The 21155-nt window shown below is 34.8% G+C and overlaps 1 pseudogene; it reads left to right on the top strand.

The window, feature by feature from the left end:
• The window catches only part of LOC140854253 (uncharacterized), a 68153-nt pseudogene extending 49038 nt beyond the window's left edge, over window positions 1-19115 (top strand).
• Window positions 19116-21155: the final 2040 nt, after the last annotated feature.

Below are 21155 nucleotides of genomic sequence, written 5' to 3'. Positions count from 1 at the left end.
CTGTGATAAAGGGTATAAAGTAAGTTTTGAATCATCTGTTTGCATTGTGACAAGTCCTATTAACGATGGCATTAAATTTATAGGACATAGGCATGGCAATGTTTATATGGTAGACTTGAATGATTTAACTAAATTAGACATGCAATGCCTAGTTTCCTTAAATGCTAAAATAAATGAGACTAGTTGGCTGTGGCATCGTAGACTTGCACATATTAGCATGCATTCTCTTTCAAAATTAATCAAAAAGGATTTAGTTCTCGGTTTGCCAAAATTGAATTTTGAAAAGGATAGAATTTGTGATGCATGCCAAATAGGTAAACAAACTAGAGTATCATTTAAATCCAAAAATACTATTTCAACTTCTAGACCTTTAGAGCTCTTACATATGGATTTATTTGGACCAACTAGAACCACTAGTCTAGGAGGAAAACGATATGGATTTGTAATAATTGATGATTACTCTCGTTTTACTTGGGTTTTCTTTTTAGCTCACAAAAATGAAACTTTTCAAATTTTCACTAAATTTCATCGAAAAGTCACTAATGAAAAAGGGTTTTCAATTCAAAATATTAGAAGTGATCATGGAACAGAATTTGAAAATCATGACTTTGAAAATTTTTGTGATGAAAATGGAATTGGCCACAACTTCTCTGCTTTTAGGACACCCCAACAGAATGGGGTAGTTGAAAGAAAAAATAGAACCTTAGAAGAAATGGCCCGTACCATGCTCTGTGAAAGCAACCTTCCAAAATATTTTTGGGCGGAAGCTATTAACACAGCATGTTACATTTTAAATCGTGCTTTAATAAGACAATTTTTAAAGAAAACCCCCTATGAACTTTGGAAAGGAAGAAAACCAAATATTGCCTATTTTCATATTTTTGGTTGCCGATGTTTTGTATTAAATAATGGCAAAGAAAAACTTGATAAATTTGATGCAAAATCAGATGAAGCAATCCTTCTAGGTTACTCCTCCACTAGTAAAGCATTTAGAGTGTTCAACAAAAGAACCTTAGTAGTTGAGGAGTCCATACATGTTGTCTTTGATGAATCTAACGATCTTCCTTCAAGGAAGAATGAGGGTGTTGATGATGCAGATCCACTAATAGAAGGTATGAAGGAGATCACTCTGAAAGATTCAGCAACTCCAGAAGACAAGGATCAAGAAGATGAACAAAATGAGAAAGGTGAAGAAATTCAAGAACAACCTCAAGGTACAAATGACTTACCCAAGGAATGGAGGTATGTTCACAACCACCCTAAGGAATTAATTATCGGTGATCCTATGCATGGGGTAAAAACACATTCTTCACTTAGAGATGTACTTAATCATTGTGCTTTTGTATCTCAACTTGAACCTAAAACTTTTGAAGAAGCTGAAAATGATCATAACTGGATTAATGCTATGCAAGAAGAACTCAGTCAATTTGAAAGAAATAATGTTTGGACCTTAGTGAAAAGACCTAAAGATTATTCAATAATTGGCACAAAATGGGTCTTTAGAAACAAATTAGATGAGCATGGAAATGTAATTAGAAATAAAGCAAGACTGGTTGCTAAGGGATATAATCAAGAAGAAGGAATTGATTTTGATGAAACCTTTGCACCTGTTGCTAGATTAGAAGCCATTAGACTTCTACTTGCTTATGCTTGCTTTATGAAATTCAAACTATTTCAAATGGATGTTAAAAGTGTATTTTTAAATGGATATATTTCTGAAGAAGTATATGTAGAACAACCCCCTGGATTTGAAAATCATGCTTTTCCCAATCATGTCTTTAGATTAAATAAAGCTTTATATGGTCTAAAACAAGCACCTAGAGCATGGTATGAAAGGCTAAGCAAATTTCTACTAAATAATGGTTTCTCAAGAGGCAATGTGGATACAACTCTATTTATTAAAAGAAACCAAAATGATATGCTAATTATACAAATTTATGTTGATGACATAATTTTTGGGTCTACTAATGAATCCCTTTGTCAAGACTTTGCTAAGCTTATGCAGGGAGAGTTCGAGATGAGCATGATGGGAGAACTCACCTTCTTCTTCGGACTCCAAATCAAACAATCAAAAGAGGGAATCTCCATCACCCAAAGCAAGTACACCAAGGAACTACTCAAAAGATTTGGAATGGAGAACTGCAAACCAATTGGCACACCAATGAGTCCCTCATGTAAGCTTGACAAGGATGATGAAGGTAAAAGCGTAGACTTAAAATACTATAGAGGTATGATTGGCTCATTATTATATTTAACTGCAAGTAGGCCTGATATCATGTTTAGTGTTTGCTTATGTGCAAGATATCAATCTAATCCTAAGGAATCTCATTTGAATGCTGTTAAAAGAATCCTTAGATACTTAAATGGTACACAAACTATAGGGTTATGGTACTCTAAGGACTCACAAATTAATTTGTTAGGATATTCTGATGCTGATTTTGCTGGATGTAAATTAGATAGAAAAAGCACAAGTGGAACTTGCCAATTTCTTGGAGTTAACCTAATCTCATGGTTTAGCAAGAAACAAAATTTGGTGGCACTGTCTACGGCTGAGGCCGAATACATTACAGCCGGAAGTTGTTGTGCTCAAATCTTGTGGATTAAGCAACAACTCGAAGATTTTGGAATCAAACTTAATGAAACACCAATAAAATGTGATAATACAAGTGCTATAAATCTATCTAAAAATCCAATACAACACTCAAGATCTAAACATATTGAGATAAGACATCATTTCATAAGAGAACATGTTCAAAACAAAAATATAATTCTTGAATATGTTTGCACTGAAAATCAATTAGCCGATATCTTTACAAAGGCCCTTAGTGAGGATAGATTCTGTGAAATTAGGAGAAATCTAGGAATTCTAGATCCATTTGCCTAAACTTCTCTTAATTATTATCAAATATTCTTAGAGCTCAATCTCCAACAACTATCCTGGTTCCAAAAGCTCAGTTTTATCACTCTAAAAACTTATCATTGAGCAAAATTCTTTCTCCTAAAATTTTGAATTTTTCTGGAATTTATTTGCATTTTTCCTAATTTTCTGAACTTCATGAGTCGACCCCTATGAGTCGACTCAATGGCAAACTTGTAAATCCCACCAACTTCCATCGGGTTCATTGTTTTTTAAAACGGGAAACCCTGTTTATGAGACGACTCATCTTCTCGTCGTCTTCCTTCCGAAAGCCATCCTCTCCAACTCTTTTTGCTCCAAATCCAAGGATCAATTCTGAGGCAATTCTCCCTCCTCCTCTCCACCAAAAATCGCCTCCTTGAAAAGGATTTTTCTGTGCTTTCTCGCAGTGATAGGCGTGGGTGGAACGTGCCCTAGAACTTCACCGTTCATTCAAAATCCACTTCTTTTCTCCACCAAAATTCTTCTTTACTCTTTTGTGATCCCTCTTCCACTGAATTCAAGTCTTCTTGTCTGTTACTTTTTTGGATATGGCTCCAAAGATGAAACTTCTCCAAAGGAGGAAATCAATCCGAGAGCCTGAGGAAATTGTTCGAAAGAAAAGGCATGCTCAGTCTTCCAGTTTTCTCGATCCAGTTTCAGTACCTGCTCAAGGTCCCTCTCAATCCTCCAAAAGCCCCAGTGTAAATCTTCTTTCTGATAGAAAAGTAGAAACCGAGAAAAATATAGATTTTCGGTTCTTTGAGAAAGAAGGCTTTACTTTTGCAAGTAAGATCAAAAATCAAGGATGGGAACTCTACTGCTCCCTTAAGGAAGTCACCTATGTTGATCTAGTTAGAGAGTTCTACCAGAACCTACATTATGGAAACGGGTCAGTGACTTCAACAGTCAAGGGGATTGACATATGCTTGGATTCTAGGATATTGGGAGAAATACTTCAGTTGCCTAGTGAAGGATACTCATATATGGAACTCCCAATTAAAGAAGAAGGGATCAGAATTATCTTAGGAGAAGATTTTTCAGGAAATTTAAACAAATTGGAAGCAAAGCTATTATCCATTGAGATGAGGGTCCTGCATCAGATTGTGACAAAACTATTCTTTCCTAGGAGTGGTAGACATGACTTACTATCTGGCAGAGATGTATGTGTCATGTTTCATATCATCACTCAGACCCCCCTAAACCTCCCTGCACTTATGATAGAGGCCATGAGAGAAACTTTGAACAGATCCAAGGCACACTTGCCTTATGGTATGGCCCTTACTAGAGTATTTAGGAGGTTTGGAGTTAGCTGTGAGGGGGAGACACCTACCAAGCTCTCACATGTGGACACTTTCAACCAACACAGCCTGCACCGAATGAGAATTACAAAGACTGTTGGTGGTTGGATCAAGGGCTCTGAAGAAAGAGCTGAAGAGAGAGCTGAGGAAAGAGCTGAAGACAGAACTGAAGGCAGAGTAGAAGAAGAAGGTCCATCTTCTCCTGTACATGATTTCAGGGCAGCTTCACCAGATACCCAGTTCATTCCTGATACTGAGGCTGGCCCTTCTGAGTTTACTAGGATGCCCACACCAGTGTATCAGCCAGAGAGCAGAGCACCTCCATCAGAGTTCAGACTGGCTGATGATCAGATCGAGCATATATCTCAGCGTGTGGCTTCTTTGTTGTCTAGCCAGTGGAGTAGTACTTCTTTTGCACCTGGAGCTACTTCTTCTGATCAGACCATTACTCTCCACATCTCCACTGTATTTCAGATGATTTCAGATCAGTCCGTCAGGATACAGCAGCTTAAGGATACAGTCTGGAGACTTACTGGCAGAGTTCTTGACTTGCAGGGGCAAGTACTTGCATTGGCCCATCCCCAGCCACAGGAGTCTACTATTGAGGTCACAGACCTCACTGCAGAGGCTGGCAGGCTCAGAGGAGCACTAGAAGGTGGATATGAGCTACTGAGGAAAGAGATCAGAGGATCGAGTGAGCATGCTACCACCCAGTTCACTGCTCTACTTCAATCTGTTTCCAGAGCACTGAACGTACTTGATTCTATCAGACTCATGATATCAGCCCTAGTATCTCAGCGTTCTCAGCCTCCCAGTTCATCTCGTTCTCCTACTCGTGGCAGAGGCAGACGGGGTAGAGGACGCACTTCTGATCCATCATCTTCTCATACCAGATCTGATGACTCCGATCCATGATTTGTCTTGATCATTGACTTATCTTGATCTTTACTAGGTTCTAGGAGTTAGTATCTTGTTCTAGGATCTATACCTTGGGGCTATGTATTGACATTTAGCTGGTTGAATTTTATGTATTGAAACAATTATGATATTAATGAAATCATCTTTTACCTATATCTTTGTAATGATTATATTTTGGTTATATTTCAATCTCTGATATATTATCTTCTCCTTGTTGTTGTTTGCTATTGATAATTGCTATATTAAGGGAGAGCAAACATCTGTGAAAAACTCTAAAGAGGAAGAAATTAAAGAATATTTTCAGAAAAGGAAAAGAAAGAGTTAACTATGTTTGATGATGTCAAAAAGGGGGAGAAATTAAAATTAAACAAAAATTGAAATTAGACAAAAAGCAAAACCCTAAATTATGAGAAAAAGGGAGAGAAATTAAATTAAAATAAATATTGAAGAAATTAAACAATTATTGGAGAAATTAGACAAAAACAAGGATTGAAAGATTAAACAAAACTTTGAAAAATTTTGGTATCGAAATTTGGTATCAGACAGAGAAATTTGGTATCAGACAGAACTTTAACAAAAAGTTATCCATCAAAAGCAAAATCATGAGTACAATGCAAATAAGTATTTTTTTTTATATATATGCTCTGATATTCAAACTTGCTTTTGAAATTTTACTCACCTTGAGACATCAATAAGAAATTTGTTTTACTCTGATACATCCTACAATTTCTTTCAACTTGATCTGATACATGATAACATTTGATCCGATACAGTGTGAAGGTTTCTCTAAAATATTATAACATTTGCTCTGATACTGTATGAAATTTTCTCTGATACATTAAAAATTTTCTTGCTCTGATACATTATAAAATCTTTTCTGATATCATTGTAAAAATTATTTTTGCTCTGATACATAGAAAAAGTTATTTATCTTCTCTTGCTCTGAAATATCTTGAACTCAAAATGATCTAATACCCTTTTCAAATCTTTAAGAAAATGGACAAACTATTTTTGCATTTATATTACATGCCAAAAGAATCATACTCTTTTCAAGCATATACACCCATAATGGATTCTTTTGAAATTAATGCATTAACATAAATATTTTTATTCATATATTTTGTCATCATCAAAAAGGGGGAGATTGTTGCTCCTAGATTGATTTTGATGATTACAAAGCAGATTGAAGGGATACAAACAATTGAAAAAGTCCTTATGCTCTTCAAGGGCAAAATCATAATTTCACTAAAATCCTGATTTGATAGTACCATTTGGTAGAACAAATGATTTGAAATCTATTGGTGAAAATTTCATTGTGTTTGGACTTATATTTTTGAAGTTATGAAGGTTTGAAGTGCATGAGTCGACTCGTGAGTGAACTCATGGCACTATGAGCTGAATGGCACGCAAAAAATTCCCATGGCACGCTGGATTTTTGACTTGGCACGACCTGTAAGTCGACTCATGAGTCGACCCACAAGGCATGAGTCGACTCATGAGTCGACTCCTGATGCATGAGTCGACTCATGAGTCGACCCCTGCGATGGGAAATGTCAGCAACGGCTATTTTTTTGCCCGTTTTAATTACCTTTTATGCTTCCTAAAAATTCTCTAACGGCTCTTTATCTGCCTAAATTGTTTTCTCTTGCTACTAATGCCATAAAATACTTAAAATGGTGAAAGGAAATTGCAGATTAAATAGCAGATCAAATTGCAAAGAAAAAGTGTGGAAATCGGGAGATCAAACGTGAGATCAAAAGAGAAGAGAGGATCCTAAATCTGAGATCAACGAAATATTCAAGAAGAAGAGAGAGGATCCACAATATTCAAGAGAGTTTGTGAAAAAGAAAAGCAAGAGCATTCAAAGAGAGAATCTTTCAAGTCGATTGTTTTCAACCTTGATCTAGAGATCGTTCAAAGCTTTCAAGAGATCTTCAATCAACAATCAACCTCTTCTCAAGCGTTCAACCGTTCATTCATCTTGAGAAAATCTGAAAAAGGGGTTCTTCATTTGAGTAAAGCTTTTATTGTTATATTTGCTCATTTAAGGAGCTGTTATTGTATTCATCTGTGCTCTAAATATTCTTACTCTTTATGAGTTTTTGCTCTTGTTTTTGGAGGATTTCCAAAACAAAGAAAGGTTGATCCGAACCTGAAATCGGAGTGTTTTGGGTTTGCTTGTACCCGGGAAACAAGTGTTCTAGCTTGGGATAGCTAGGGTCGGAGTTTCTGACGTCTTGTATTCTAGCTTGAGATAGCTAGTGTCGGAGTTTCCGACGTTTTGTATTCGGGTTGAATACAAAGGATAGTGGATTAAAATTCCCAAGTGGGATCTTGGGGAGTGGACGTAGGTGCAAGGTTAGCACCGAACCACTATAAATCCTTGTGTTTGTGGTGTACTTTATCGCTTTATCTTATTTCTTTATTATATCCTTGCAATACTACTTTAGTTAATTAATATTGATTTAAAGCCATTGTTTTGTTCTTCATAAGTTATTTGTTGGGCTTAAAATCATTAGAAACCCAATTCACCCCCCCTCTTGGGTTGCATAGCTGGGCAACACCTATTGGTCCACCAATTTGATCCGTCATAACTTTGACATCATACATATTAAGAAGAATGTATTCGATAATATTTTCTATACTATTATGGATGTCAAGGGTAAGATGAAAGATAATACTAAGGCTCGAGTAGATATGAAGAACATATGCAAGCATCCTCTATTAGAGCTGGTTGAGGTGTCACCTGAGAAATTTCTAAAACTGAAAGTATCTTATACCTTAAGAAGAGAGCAGCTAAAGGATGTTTGTGAATGGTGTTAGAGTCTTAAATTCTCAGATAGTTACGCAAGTAATCTAGCTTGGTGCGTCAATATCAAAGATTGAAGGTTTTATGGGCTAAAGAGTCATGATTGCCATGTATTCATGCTATGATTACTCCCATTGGCTTGACGTGATCTCCTTTCTAACTCCATATGAAGTTCTTTGATCGAGCTTAGCCTTCTATTTAGAGATATTTGTGCTTCCGAACTATCTACCGATCACATCTTCGTCTTGAGGCTAGCAGTGTAGAGATCATATACAAGTTGGAGAAGATATTTTCTCTCAGCTTTTTTGACTCCATAGAGCACCTCATGATTCATCTGGCATATGAAGCTAGGGTGGGGGTTCAATGCAGTACAGGTAGATGTATCCATTTGAAAGATAAATGCACAGTCTTAAGAAGAAAGTGAAAAATAAAGTCCGAATCGAAGGTTCTATTATGGAGGCTTATATAATAGAAAAAATTTTAAATTTCAGACAACACTACTTTAATCCCAGTGTGCAGATCAAGCTAACTAAAGTGGGCCGAAATGATGATGGTGGTGCTAAGGGATCAGAGCGGGAGATTTCAATATTTGCCTATTCTGCTCGAGAATTTGGGAATAAGGTTTGTCGAATTTTCTTCGATACTGAACTTCTATAGGCAGAGACATATTTTTCTAAACTATGCGGAGGTTGATCCATATGTCCTATAAGTGTTCATCGTAATCTCAACTTTTTAATCATTTATTTTAGTATGCTTATCTTATACATGTTTAGGCAATATGATGAGATGCTGAAATGAGAAAATCCGAGCATAAGTGATGAAGAAATATCAACATAGCACTCAGAGAACTTTGCATGTTGGTTCCATCAATTGGTAAGCATCCATTATCATTTTATATATTTTAATTTTTTTCAATTTATTCTTTTTATAATATACAGATCATTCAAAAAAGCAAATCCATACCAATGAAGCTGAGACCATTAGGTTACAATCCTAAAAAATATGTGACATGCTATATAATGGCTGTAACATAAATGGTTTCAAATTTCACACCCAGCAATATGAAAATTACATAATGAATAGTAGTGTGTATAAAAGACAACTAGTGGGAAGAGAAGGTGGAGAGTGATTACTATGGAATCCTCAAAGAAGTGATTAAGATGAGCTACATTAGAGATAATAGTGTCATTCTATTTAAGTGCCAATGGTTCGATACTGATAATGGTATGAAGGTTGATCCACGGCACGGGCTTATTGAAATCAAACATGGATCAAAAGGTTATGTCAACGAGCCATTTGTACTAGCTGCACAAGCTGCTTGATCGCTGTAGTAGGTGGTCAAGAATAAAAATCAACTCAAACTATATAGATAGGGTGAGTTGGGATCATTTTCACAAAGATCTAGGATGATTATCTCTTTTTTTTAAGAAGAAATAAAAGAGAATTGATTATAGAAGGATTAAAAAAAATAAAATAGTAAGAATTTAATGATAAATATAAATTAATTTGTGAAAGAAAATAAGTCAAAAAAATAATCCAAGAATTCCAAATCCATCATGAAAATTAGATTTATTTTCTTCTTTTTTATGTTGCAACATTAATTCTTGTGATTAAGGTATTAGTATAGCTTATCTCTAAGGGGTACGGACTATATCAGTAGATCACAGCTCATCCTATCAGAGTATAAATTATCTAAATTTAATTATAAGATATAAGATTTAATCTAACATACCACAATCTATCTCTTCTAGGCACGTTCCGTATCCAGAGATCACGGCACGTCAGTGAAGGGTATAGTTCATGTAAGCTAGATCAATACCTCAAAAAAATAAAAAGATATGAAATAAAAATATAATTTTATTATATAAAAATTAAATACAAAAAAAAATTATTTACAGACTTCATCGTATTTTTGGATTGAAGGAATTTAGCCACGCATTAAGATCTCTAGCTCCATATTCATCTTTTCTCTTGGATCCCTAAACCTCCCTTATTTTTTTGTCTAATTTTTCTTTGCTTTTTCACTGATTTTTTCTCCTTCCTACTCTTATTCCCAGATCTCCTATTTATAGATAAATTTTTCATCTTTTTCTGGTCACAAAAGGAGTCCTAAAATCTTTAGAAATCATATTATACTCGTATGAATAATTTCTGACCATCGGATCTTGATTGGACCATCCAGATCACTCCAAAATTCAATGTTTGTCCTAATCAGGGTCAGAATCAACACTGGCCGTTGGATCGTGCCTCAAATTGAATCTGAGCCGTTGATCAGTGCTTAATCTTTTCTTAACACAGTCGGGATGAATACCAACCATTGGATCGAGCTTTAGATGGGATTTCGGCCGTCCGATCGTGCCTAAAAATCCTATTCAAAGTCAGGAATGATATCAGCCGTCAGATCTGGTGCAAGATTGATATGAGCCATCAGATTGCATAGATTTCTTCCACCTCACCCGTGAGCCGCATCGTGGATCGCAAACCTATTCCAGTGGACTGTGCCATTGCTTCTGTGGATCGAGTGATCGATTCACCGTGCACCGAAGGTAATAAAATTTATTTTTTAGGATATTTTTACTCAATTTTTACTTCAATTTTTGTCTGAAAAATTAAAAAAAATATGCATTAAATTTTTTATTAATTTTTCAATATTTTGATGCTTAAATTCTTAATTAAATCAACTTCTATTTTTCATAAATATGCTCTAATTTTATATTTTTTAAAATTATTTATTTTTATAAAAAAAATTAATTTATTCATAAAATTATATTTTTAAGAAGATGTTAGCATAATAAATTATCAAAAATATCTTCAATAAATATAAAAATATATCACTTATCACACCCCCCAACTTGAATTTTGCTCATCCTCAAGTAAAGAAAGAATTTAGAATTAAGTATCGTTTAACTTAAAGTTTTGAATTTCACCAAATAATTTTCATAAAAAATCACTGATATCTAGTAGAGCATGAGTAAGATATGTCATTGGAGTATTAATACTAATCAATGTGGGAGTTAAGCTAAGAACACTAAATATTTTCTGAACTTTTTCTAAATTATCTCTATCTTTATCTCTAAAACATTAATCTCATATGGACAAGTATATTATTACTTCCATCTTTTATTTATTATTATTATTATTATTTTTTAATATTATACTGCTATTGAGTGTCTCAATCCCTTAAGCTTTCTGTTTGACCCATATAGCGAGTTTTCAGCCAATGACTTCCAAACCAGATGGCTTTAGGGTATTAGGTGTAGAATACCCCTCGGACCTACTTACTCGAATCAAACAGGCTACGAGTTAAAACTAGCTTTACAATAAGTTTCTTTGTCCTTCATATCTTTTGATGCGAAACTCAATATTTGCTTAGGCAAAGAGGTCCGATTACTCAGTATAAAGTACTTAGAAACTCTTCTTTTTTTTTTTAAATATAAAAAAATATATAGTTACCCTACATAAACCCATAAAAAGTAAACTCTTCTTTGATGCTGGTAGAAAAATTTAGAAATACTTAAAGAAAACTATTTAAATTCTAAACTTAACTCTTTATTGAATTTTCTTAATATTTGATCCCTCAATATCTCACAAACTCTCTAATCTGTATATCAATTTTTTTTAAAAATACTTGGTTTAACTCGATTCTTAAGTGTAATCAGGTACTTAAATACTAAATACTAACTTACTTGAGGACTTAAAAAAATTTAAAAATTTTTATTATTCTCCCCCCCAACTTAATCGACATTGTCCTCAATGGAGTAGAAAAAATAAAGGGTGAATAAAAAAAGAAAGAAAAAAAAAAGATGTCACCTGATCTAGTTTCAAAATTAGTTCTCTCCCTAATTTAGCCAATTTTATCTTCAAATTTCTATAAAAGGTATGAAGCAAGACTGTAAACAAAATGCAAAAGAAAGCAAAAGCAAAAGCTGAAACTGGGTTACCTCCCAAAAAGTACTAAGTTTATCATCTTCAGTCGGACCACATTTATTGACAGGTGCTTCTACACAGAGCAGTCCTTTATTCTTAAAAAAAAATGAAGATCAGTTAAAAAAAAATTTTTGGATTGTCTCCCAAAAAGTATTAAGTTTAACGTCTTCAGCCAGACGCTAAAAGAGTATCTATCCTATTCCTACCTGAATCTTAACATGGGTCTATAATTCTTTACAGGATTTAGGCTCTTCCTCAATCGATGGCTTATGTATTGGTTCATCCATCCTCACAAGTGGTTTGACAGGTGGTTATCATTGTGGATGAACTCTCTGATCACTAGATGGAGAAATTTTATAAGCTATTTCAGATTCTTGATCTGACCATAGATTACAGTCAAAATCTTCTTCTCTTAGGTCAATGATCTCATAGATCTCATCTTAGATCAGGTTTACATCAACAAATTGGTCCCTTTTATTTTTAAGATTAAAAATATTAAGATCAATAGTCATGTTTCCAAATGAGAGCTTCATGAGTCAATTGCGACAATTGATTAGGGAGTTGGTGGTTGCTAAGAATGGTCTTCCTAAGATTACTGAGATGTGATCTTTTAGATTAATCACTGGTTCAGTCTCGAGGATCACAAAATTCACAGGGTCAATGAAATTGCTGACCTTGATTAACACATCCTCCACAACTCCTTTGGGGACCCTCACCGATCGATCTGTCAATTGCAATGTGATTTTTGTAGGCTTTAATTCTCCTATCCCCAACTTTTCAGAGATCGAATAAGGTAAGATGTTCACACTAGCCCCTAAGTCTAACAAGATTCTGTCAATAATAGTTTCCCCAATGACATAAGAGATTGTAGAAGATCCTGGATCTTTGTACTTAACAGACATATAGCTCGACAAATATGAGTTCACACTGGCTGCCAAGAAGACTTTTTTGAGAATATTGGTGGTCTTCTTCTTTGTGCATAGGTCTTTGAGAAATTTGGTATATGTGAAAACTTGTTGGATCATGTCTAGTAGAGGGATATTTACTTTCACTTGTTTAAATATCTCTAAGATTTGATCCATATGGGCTGAATGTCTGTTGGACCTAAGTCTATTTGAAAAAGGAGCTATAAGATTGGTGGCTGATGTCTTGGCTTGCTTAAACCCTGAGATGGATTCTACAAGTGGCTTGGGTGTTTCATCAATCTCTGTTGACTCCTTAGATTTATCTGGATCCTTAAACTAGGTCTGATCAATCACTTGCTCATGAGGTGGTTTAGACAATAGATCATTTTGATCTTCAGGTATACTGACATGGTTGTCTACTTATGTTTCAGACTTTAAAGTGTGAATTATATTTAATTGGTTGATCTGGACTCTTTGTTGTGGTCCTTGATTGTTTTGGGTCCTAGGATTAGCCTCAGGTTGACTTGGTAGTTTATCTTTTTCTCTTTCACTTACAGCTGTGGCTAATTATCCTAATTGCATATCTAGACGGGCAATAGCCTGGGTGTTGGAGGTTAAAAGCTGGCCCATGGTCTGCATGAAGTTGTTTAGTATGGTGTTAGTGTTAGTAGTCAATTTCACTAGGATTTTCAGACTCTTTTCTAGTGAGTTAAGCCTTTGATCATTACTGAAATTTGGTGGGTTATTTGATGATTGAGTGGGTCTGGGGTTGGGTTAAGTGAAGACAGGTCTATTTGAGTTTGACCCTTATGATCAAAAAAAATTGGGGTGGTTCCTCCATCCTGAATTATATGTTGGTGCATAGGGATCATTTGTGGGTCATTGATAGGCTGTGTTCACCTATGCTACTTTATTCTCGACTGGACCCATTAAGAAAGGACATCCTTCCATCGTGTGGTCTGTGGCATTACATCCATTGCAAGTGGATGTTGCAACTTGGTTCACTTGGGTGTGTCCCTTGAGTTCTAGGGCCTCTATCCTATGGATCAATGATGCAAATTTAGCCTCTTCAGCTAGAGAAGGTTGAACTTGATATACACCTCCTCTTCAAGGTGTGAGTCTATCGGGTTCCCTAGTAATCTCCCATTGTAGGCTCTTTTCTGCTAGGTCCTCTAGAAATTATCAGGCTTCTATAGGCTCTTTGCTTATAAATTGACCTCGACACATTGATTCTAACATGGTTCTAGAGTTTGGATCTAGTCCTTCATAAATGATTTGGTACAACCTCCAAGTTTCTATTCTATAGTGCGGGCATTGACTCAAAAGGTTCTTAAAACAATCAAAGTACTTTCAAAAAGACTCACTAGGTAATTGATAAAATTGATTAATTTCATTCCTAAATTTGGCAGTCTTATAGTGTGAATTTTTTTTTTCAAGAACACTTTAACAAAACCCTCCCATGATGCTATGGATTGGTTAAAAAGACTATATAACCACTTTTTGATATTATCCTTGAGGGCAAAGTTGATCAATCTAAGTTTTACAACATCTTCAGTGAGCTGTTGAAGCCGCATCGTGGTGCATACTTCTTCAAATTTTTTCATAAAAATATATGCATCATCAATTCCACTGAATTTGAGAAGCATGTTTATGATCTGGGGTTTAATTTCAAAATTGGCACCAGTTTGTGGTAGTCAGATATATGAGGGTTGGGCTGACCCAACTGGGTAGTAAAGATCTTTCAGTATCCGAGGTTCATATTCGGATTCACCCATGGTGGGCTTAAGGTCTACTAGACTAGATGCAAGGTTTAGATCTATTCTCACTAATCGATCAGATATCCCTGTCCAAGAAAAAATTAAAATTTTTTTAATTATTTTTATAATTTTTTTTAAGAGAATAAGAAAAAGAGATAGATGAGAAGAGAATTCTAAAGATGAGAGCTTAAGGAGTCCTAAATCGAGAGATGATAGAGAAGAGTGTTTTAATTAGGGTTAATAGTTATAGGTTAGTAATCAAGTTATGCAGTCAATCCTAGCTAAGGGTAACCCTAGATCTAGACAGCTCCTAACTGTCAAAGTTATCTTTGAGTACTCTAGGTAAAAAACTAGCCACTCAACTAGCCAGATAAGTATAAGGTTGGTGGGGGTCCCCCCGTTGCTTTTCTTAGACACCAACTGAGTTGACCAGGTAAGCAAACAGAACTAATTAAATAACCATCTTCCTTCAGGATGTAGTCTCTGAACCACTTTTCTAGACACCAGTGAAATTGACTAACCCTATCTGGTCCAACTCTTAGGATCTTTTGTCCTATTGAGCTCGAGAGTCCTTAGGGGTCAACATCTAATTGATTTTAGGTTAAGATTTAGGTCAATGCAGTATGCAGGATAATAGTTTGTGGGCCAAGGAAGGGTGATGAAATCTTCACCTTATTTTGTTTAGGATTTGTGCCCTTAAGATGTTTTATGAAATTATGCAATGCAAGAAGAAAAAGTGGCCAAATTTGGTAGTTAGTCTAGAGTAAATTGATTTGTTTTACTTTTTAAATTTTATGATTAAGTATCTAATTCCTTAAGTAAATTATGAGGTGTTAATGTAGAGATTTTTTTTTTAGAATAAAGTAAATTTGATTAAGTAATTAAAAAAGTTAGAAAATAAATAAAAAGAAACTAAGAATAAGACTAAAAAAATTTTTTTTAATAAAATTTTTTTAATAAAAAAATAATCGTGCCTAGATCTTCGGTAATGGCACCAAAATTTGATCACTGTCGTAGATGGTCAAGAATAAAAACTAACTCAAACTATATAAATAGGGTGAGTCGGGATCATTTCCATGGAGTCTAGGGCAATTTTCTCTTTTTTTTTAAAGAAGAAATAAAAGAGAATTGATTGTAGAAGGATTAAAAGAAATAAAATAGCAAGAATTCAATTACAAATATAAATTAATTTGTAAAAAAAAATAAGTCAGCGAAATAACCTAGAAATCTCGAATCCACTATGCAAATTAGATTTATTTTCTTCTTTTTTATGTTGCAACATTAATTCTTGTGATTAAGGTATTAGTATAGCTTATCTCTAAGGAGTACAGACTATATCAGTAGATCACAGCTCATCCTATTAGAGTATAAACTATCTAAATTTAAATACAAGATATAAGATTTAATCTAACATACCACGATCTATCTCTACTAGGCACGTACCGTATCCAGGGATCACGGTATGTCAGTGAAGAGTATAGTTCATGTAGGCTAGATCAATACCTCAGAAAAATAAAAAGATATGAAATAAAAATATAAATTTATTATATAAAAATTAAACATAAGAAAAAAAATAAAAATTTATTTACAGGCTTCATCGTATTTCTATATTGAAGGGATTTAGCTACGCATCAAGATCTCTAGCTCCATATTCATCTTTTCTCTTGGATCCCTAAACCTCCCTTATTTTTTTTCTCTAATTTTTTTTTTACTTTTCCATTAATTTTTTCTGCTTCCTACTCTTATTCCCGGATCTCCTATTTATAGGTAAATTTTTTATTTTTTTTGATCACAAAAGGAGTCCTAAAACCCTTAGAAATTATATTATACTCGTATGAATAATTTCTGTCCATCGGATCTTGATTGGACCATCCAGTTTGCTCCAAAATTCAACGTTTAAGTCCTAATCAGGGTCAAAATCAATGCTGGCCATTGGATCACACCTCGAATTGAATCTGGGCCATTGATCAGTGCTTAATCTTTCCTTAACACAGTCGGGATGAATACCAGCTGTTGGATCGAGCTTCAGATGGGATTTCGACCATCTGATCGTGCCCAGAAATCCTATTCAAAGTCGAGAATGATGTTAGCCGTCAGATTTGGTGTGGGATTGATATGAGCCATCGGATCGCACAGATTTCTTCCGCCTCATTCGTGAGCCACATTGTGGACTGCAAACCTGTTCCGGTGGACCACGCCATTGCTTATATGGACCGAGCGGTCGGTCCACCATGCACCGAAGGTAATAAAATTTATTTTTTAGAGTATTTTTATTTGATTTTCACTCTAATTTTTATCTAAAAAATTAAAAAAAATATGTATTAAATTTTTTATTAATTTTTCAACATTTTGGTGCTTAAATTCTCAATTAAATCAACATCTATTTTTTATAAATATACTCTAATTTTATATTTTTTAAAATTATTTATTTTTGTAAGAGAATCTAATTTATTCATAAAATTATATTTTTAAGAAGATATTAGCACAATAAATTATCAAAAATACCTTCTATAAATATAAAAATATACCACTTATCACTGCTCAAGTGTATTATACTCTTTTTCCATCAAAAAAAAGAAGAAAAGATTGGTAGGCTGTATGCAAAATTAAGTCTCAAGCCGTTCATTATGCACTCAAAGAAGAAGAAGAGCACCAATTACTAGAATGCTTTCAAGAGGATGAGATAGTAGGAGTTCATCAATCATTCGATGATGTGGAATTGGATACTCCAAAAATTCTCCTATGTGAAGATGGCCAACTTGAATAGGTAGATCCAACTGAGATTGTTTTAAAGGATAATCTTTTCCAAGAAGAAGAAGAAGAGGAAGAAGAAGAGGAAGAGGTGGAAGAAGAGAAAGAAGAAAAAGAATCGAAAGAAGATTCCGAAGGACACCAAACATCTGAAGAGGTCGATAAGTAGTGCTAAGTATATAATTCTTGGATCATTTTAATTACTTATCTTGCATCATTTTAAATCTTGCGTTGCCTTCCATAATTGTATAATTAATTTGATGAATCTATTTATTTTTATTTTCAGAAAGCATACATCATATCTTTCAGAGGTCGGAGTCGCACTGATCGAGAACAGAGCTCTTGAAGAGAGGGTGATCATCCAGCCAACTTGCATGATTTTGCACCTCTCTCATCGAGTGATAGGCTCTAACACTAAATTTATATATTTTCATTTATGTTATTTTATTATTTGTTAACTAATATAATATTTTTTGTATTAGATGTTTTACGATCAGGTTCGGAGGATAGGAGGTCACCAGTGACCCCATGTCACATGTAGTAGCGACCGCCAACTCTAAGATACAATACTGTGGTCGAGGACCCATCTGGCTCCCAGCACCTCCAACTTGACTGGAGGATAAAGAGATCATCCATATCCAGAGCTGCTCGTAAGTACTATATATTCAATTAATATATTTAAAATTTAGTAATTTTAGAATTAATATTTATTTTTCAAAATTAATTTTGTAGCACATTCAGAGAGCCTTCTACATCTTGTGTCATTATTGGGATCATATGCCAATTGATGTCAGGATCGATGAATGAGTTCTCGAGTTGGTCGTCGAGAGCTCGTGATGTAGCCTGAGAGATATTTCTGGTAAGTCAAAACTAGTTTAATTTTTAATTTTTTGATATGTTGGTATTTTAATTATATATTAATACACGCTTGCTTCTACCTTGCAGGAGTACTATCGATTCAAGACTCTCCAAGATGAAAAGGCTGGCCATTGGACCTTTGAGGAGGTGGCCACATAGAGGTTTCGAGATGGCCTCTACAGCCTAAGGTAGTCCACCATCTAACACACCAATTCACAATCACCATCAAACTGGAGGTCCTTCACAGATCATTGGATGCAAATGGACATATGGCAGGCACTCTGTGATCAGTGGAGCAGTGAGGAGTACTCCGATAGATGACAGAGGGTCTGATAGAATCGGACTGCCCAGTAGGATCCGATCAGGTACATGGGCGGCTCGATCGACATATATATTATGGCCGACAGACTGGTAAGAAATCTATATCAAAACTATTCACTAGAATAAAACTCTTATAGCATACTTTAATTAATTTAATTTTATTATTCACTTATTATAGATATGATAGTTGGGTCATCCACCAGACCAGCTACAGTTATTGGAGGCCACACACCAGTCTAGGAGGACTGGTGACTATTCAGATTCTACATCGCAATAGATTATGGTAAGAACTTTAAATTTTATTTATTAACTAAGTTGTTATTGGATCTAATTTTTATATTAGAACTAATATATTTCTTAACTGTGTAGATGCATTACGTGGAGTATGTTGCTGAGAGATACAGCGATGACCCATCTTCTCAGCCTTCCTTTGATCTTGAGGGATGGCTCCACACCATCGGAGGGGTGAGTAGGAACTGGATCATAGGATTCGGCTACAGCTTTGACCCTTCACCAGCTCGATATCCTTCAGCATCCTCACAGACCTCGATGTCCCAGATCTGGAGCGATGCACACATGAAGAAGGTCATGCAGACACTTCTGAGCCAACGACCTCAGAGTCTCCTGGATGCCATTCACGATACAGTCATGGAGCTTCTTCGAAATCCATAGTTGCGCGATCGATTGGGCTCGTAATCTCAGTCATTATATCCGATAATTATATTACTAAACTCTTTTACTTGTTTTAAGTTTTCATATTTAGAAGCTTCATATATTTAGATTTGAGTCCGAAGAGAAGATTTAGGGGTTAAAAATTTAATCTAACCATCTAATCGATGGATTAGAGGTGTCTATAGCTTCTTATTATCAAATAAAATATGTAGAAATAATCTATTCGAGAATCAGAAGAGTATATCGAAAGATATACCTCGGTATCGAAACTTACTAATATTATTTTTTTTTGTTACAAGATGCTGAGACATTCGGCTCTCATCCACCAATTGTTGGAGAGGAGCAGGAGGAGGAGGTGGATGATGACAAGGATTGGATCTGATTTTTTTTGATGTATTATATTTTTTTTTTATACTGATTGTAAAAAAAATTATATAATTTATATTTTTAATATAATATAATTAATTTTTAATTTTTGATTATCATATTATCTTTGAATTTTAATTATAATAAGTATTAAGAATCATAATTCATTGTGATTAATTAAAATAAATTTTAAAAATATTTTTATTAATTATTTTAAAAAAATAAAATTAATTATTAATGATGGTATTAGTGATGAAAAATACCATCACTAATACTTATTAATGATGGCATTAGCGATGATATCGCCATCTCTAATATTTTTTTTAAAAAAAATTATTTAATTTAAAAATTTAAAAAAATTAGAGATGACATTAGCGATGGCATTGTTTATCGTTAATAATTATTAGTAATGGTATTAGCCATGAAAATATCATCGCTAATATTTTTTTATTTTTTTATAGTTTAATTTAAAAATTTAAAAATAATTAGTGACAGAGTTCTTCCATCGCTAACATCCTCGAAATAGTCATATTAGTGATGGCGAGTCGCTAATAAGGATATTTAGCGATAAGATTTTTTCAGATTGACTATTACGATAGAATTAGCAACGGTGACGTTATTAGTGATGGTTGGTGGAGGCCATCGCTAATAGTCCGGATTCTTGTGGTGCTAGTATGATTCTTCTTCCTCATCACCTCTTGTATTAGGGAAAGTCGTTGGTAAAAGTTGCAGGCTCTCTTCCTCCATAGTGTGACACCTTGATCTCCTAGTCACTCTCCACCAAGGGTGAGATTGAGAGCACCCTCTATAACCTTTGGTTGATGAAAATTTTTCTCACCCATGTAATCATCTCCATCACTCCCAGGCTTACTTTTGGATCAGCACCTAACTATACTTCTTGGTGAGCTCGTGGCCATCCTCCACCATGCACTCATACTTAGGGTTGGCCTTTTTGTCAACAAGGCTAATGATGATGACATTCACAATGGGGACGACTGAACTCCCAACTACCAAGTATTGCCCCTTATTTTGGCTTTTTTCTCCTTATGGTTCAAATTTGTTCTTTCTTGCATTCAAACACTGACATCCACTGGCAACATCTGAATTCCCAACTTTTGAATCATACCCACTATAATCTAGCTCAAGGCCCACAAAACCCATTATATATATAGCTTTTACTATAGCACCACAAAGGACTTTTAAATCTTTATGCTGCTAACTTTTCTTTGGCCATCCTATTCAGCATAGATAATGTTTAATTTACCCATTCACAACTGATTATAACCAGTTATGTGCATAGTTGATTCGGTAAATACTTTAACTTCAGGAGTATTTTGGAATCAAAATTGATGATCGGGGCGGTAAATATTTCAAAATTCAAGAGTTTAGCATCTTCTCCCTCCTGAACTCCTCTTGTATTAAAGAAAGTTGCTGGCGAATGTTGTGGGCTCTCCCCTTCTATAGTATGACATCTTGATCCCTTGATCACCCTCCACTGAGGGTGAGATTGAGAGCACCCTCCATCACCTCTGATCGATGGGCCTTCTCCTCACTTGTGTGATCATCTTCATCATTGCCAAGCCCAATTCTTTGGATTAGCACCCAACTATCCTTCTTGGAGAGTTGGCAGCCATCCTCTACCATGGACTCATACTTAGGGATGGCCTCCTTGTC

Source organism: Elaeis guineensis, chromosome 16 (genome assembly GCF_000442705.2).
Source record: "Elaeis guineensis isolate ETL-2024a chromosome 16, EG11, whole genome shotgun sequence".
Lineage (NCBI taxonomy): Eukaryota > Viridiplantae > Streptophyta > Magnoliopsida > Arecales > Arecaceae > Elaeis > Elaeis guineensis.
Note: the sequence above shows the minus strand (reverse complement) of the source record. Positions and strands in the feature narration are given on the sequence as shown.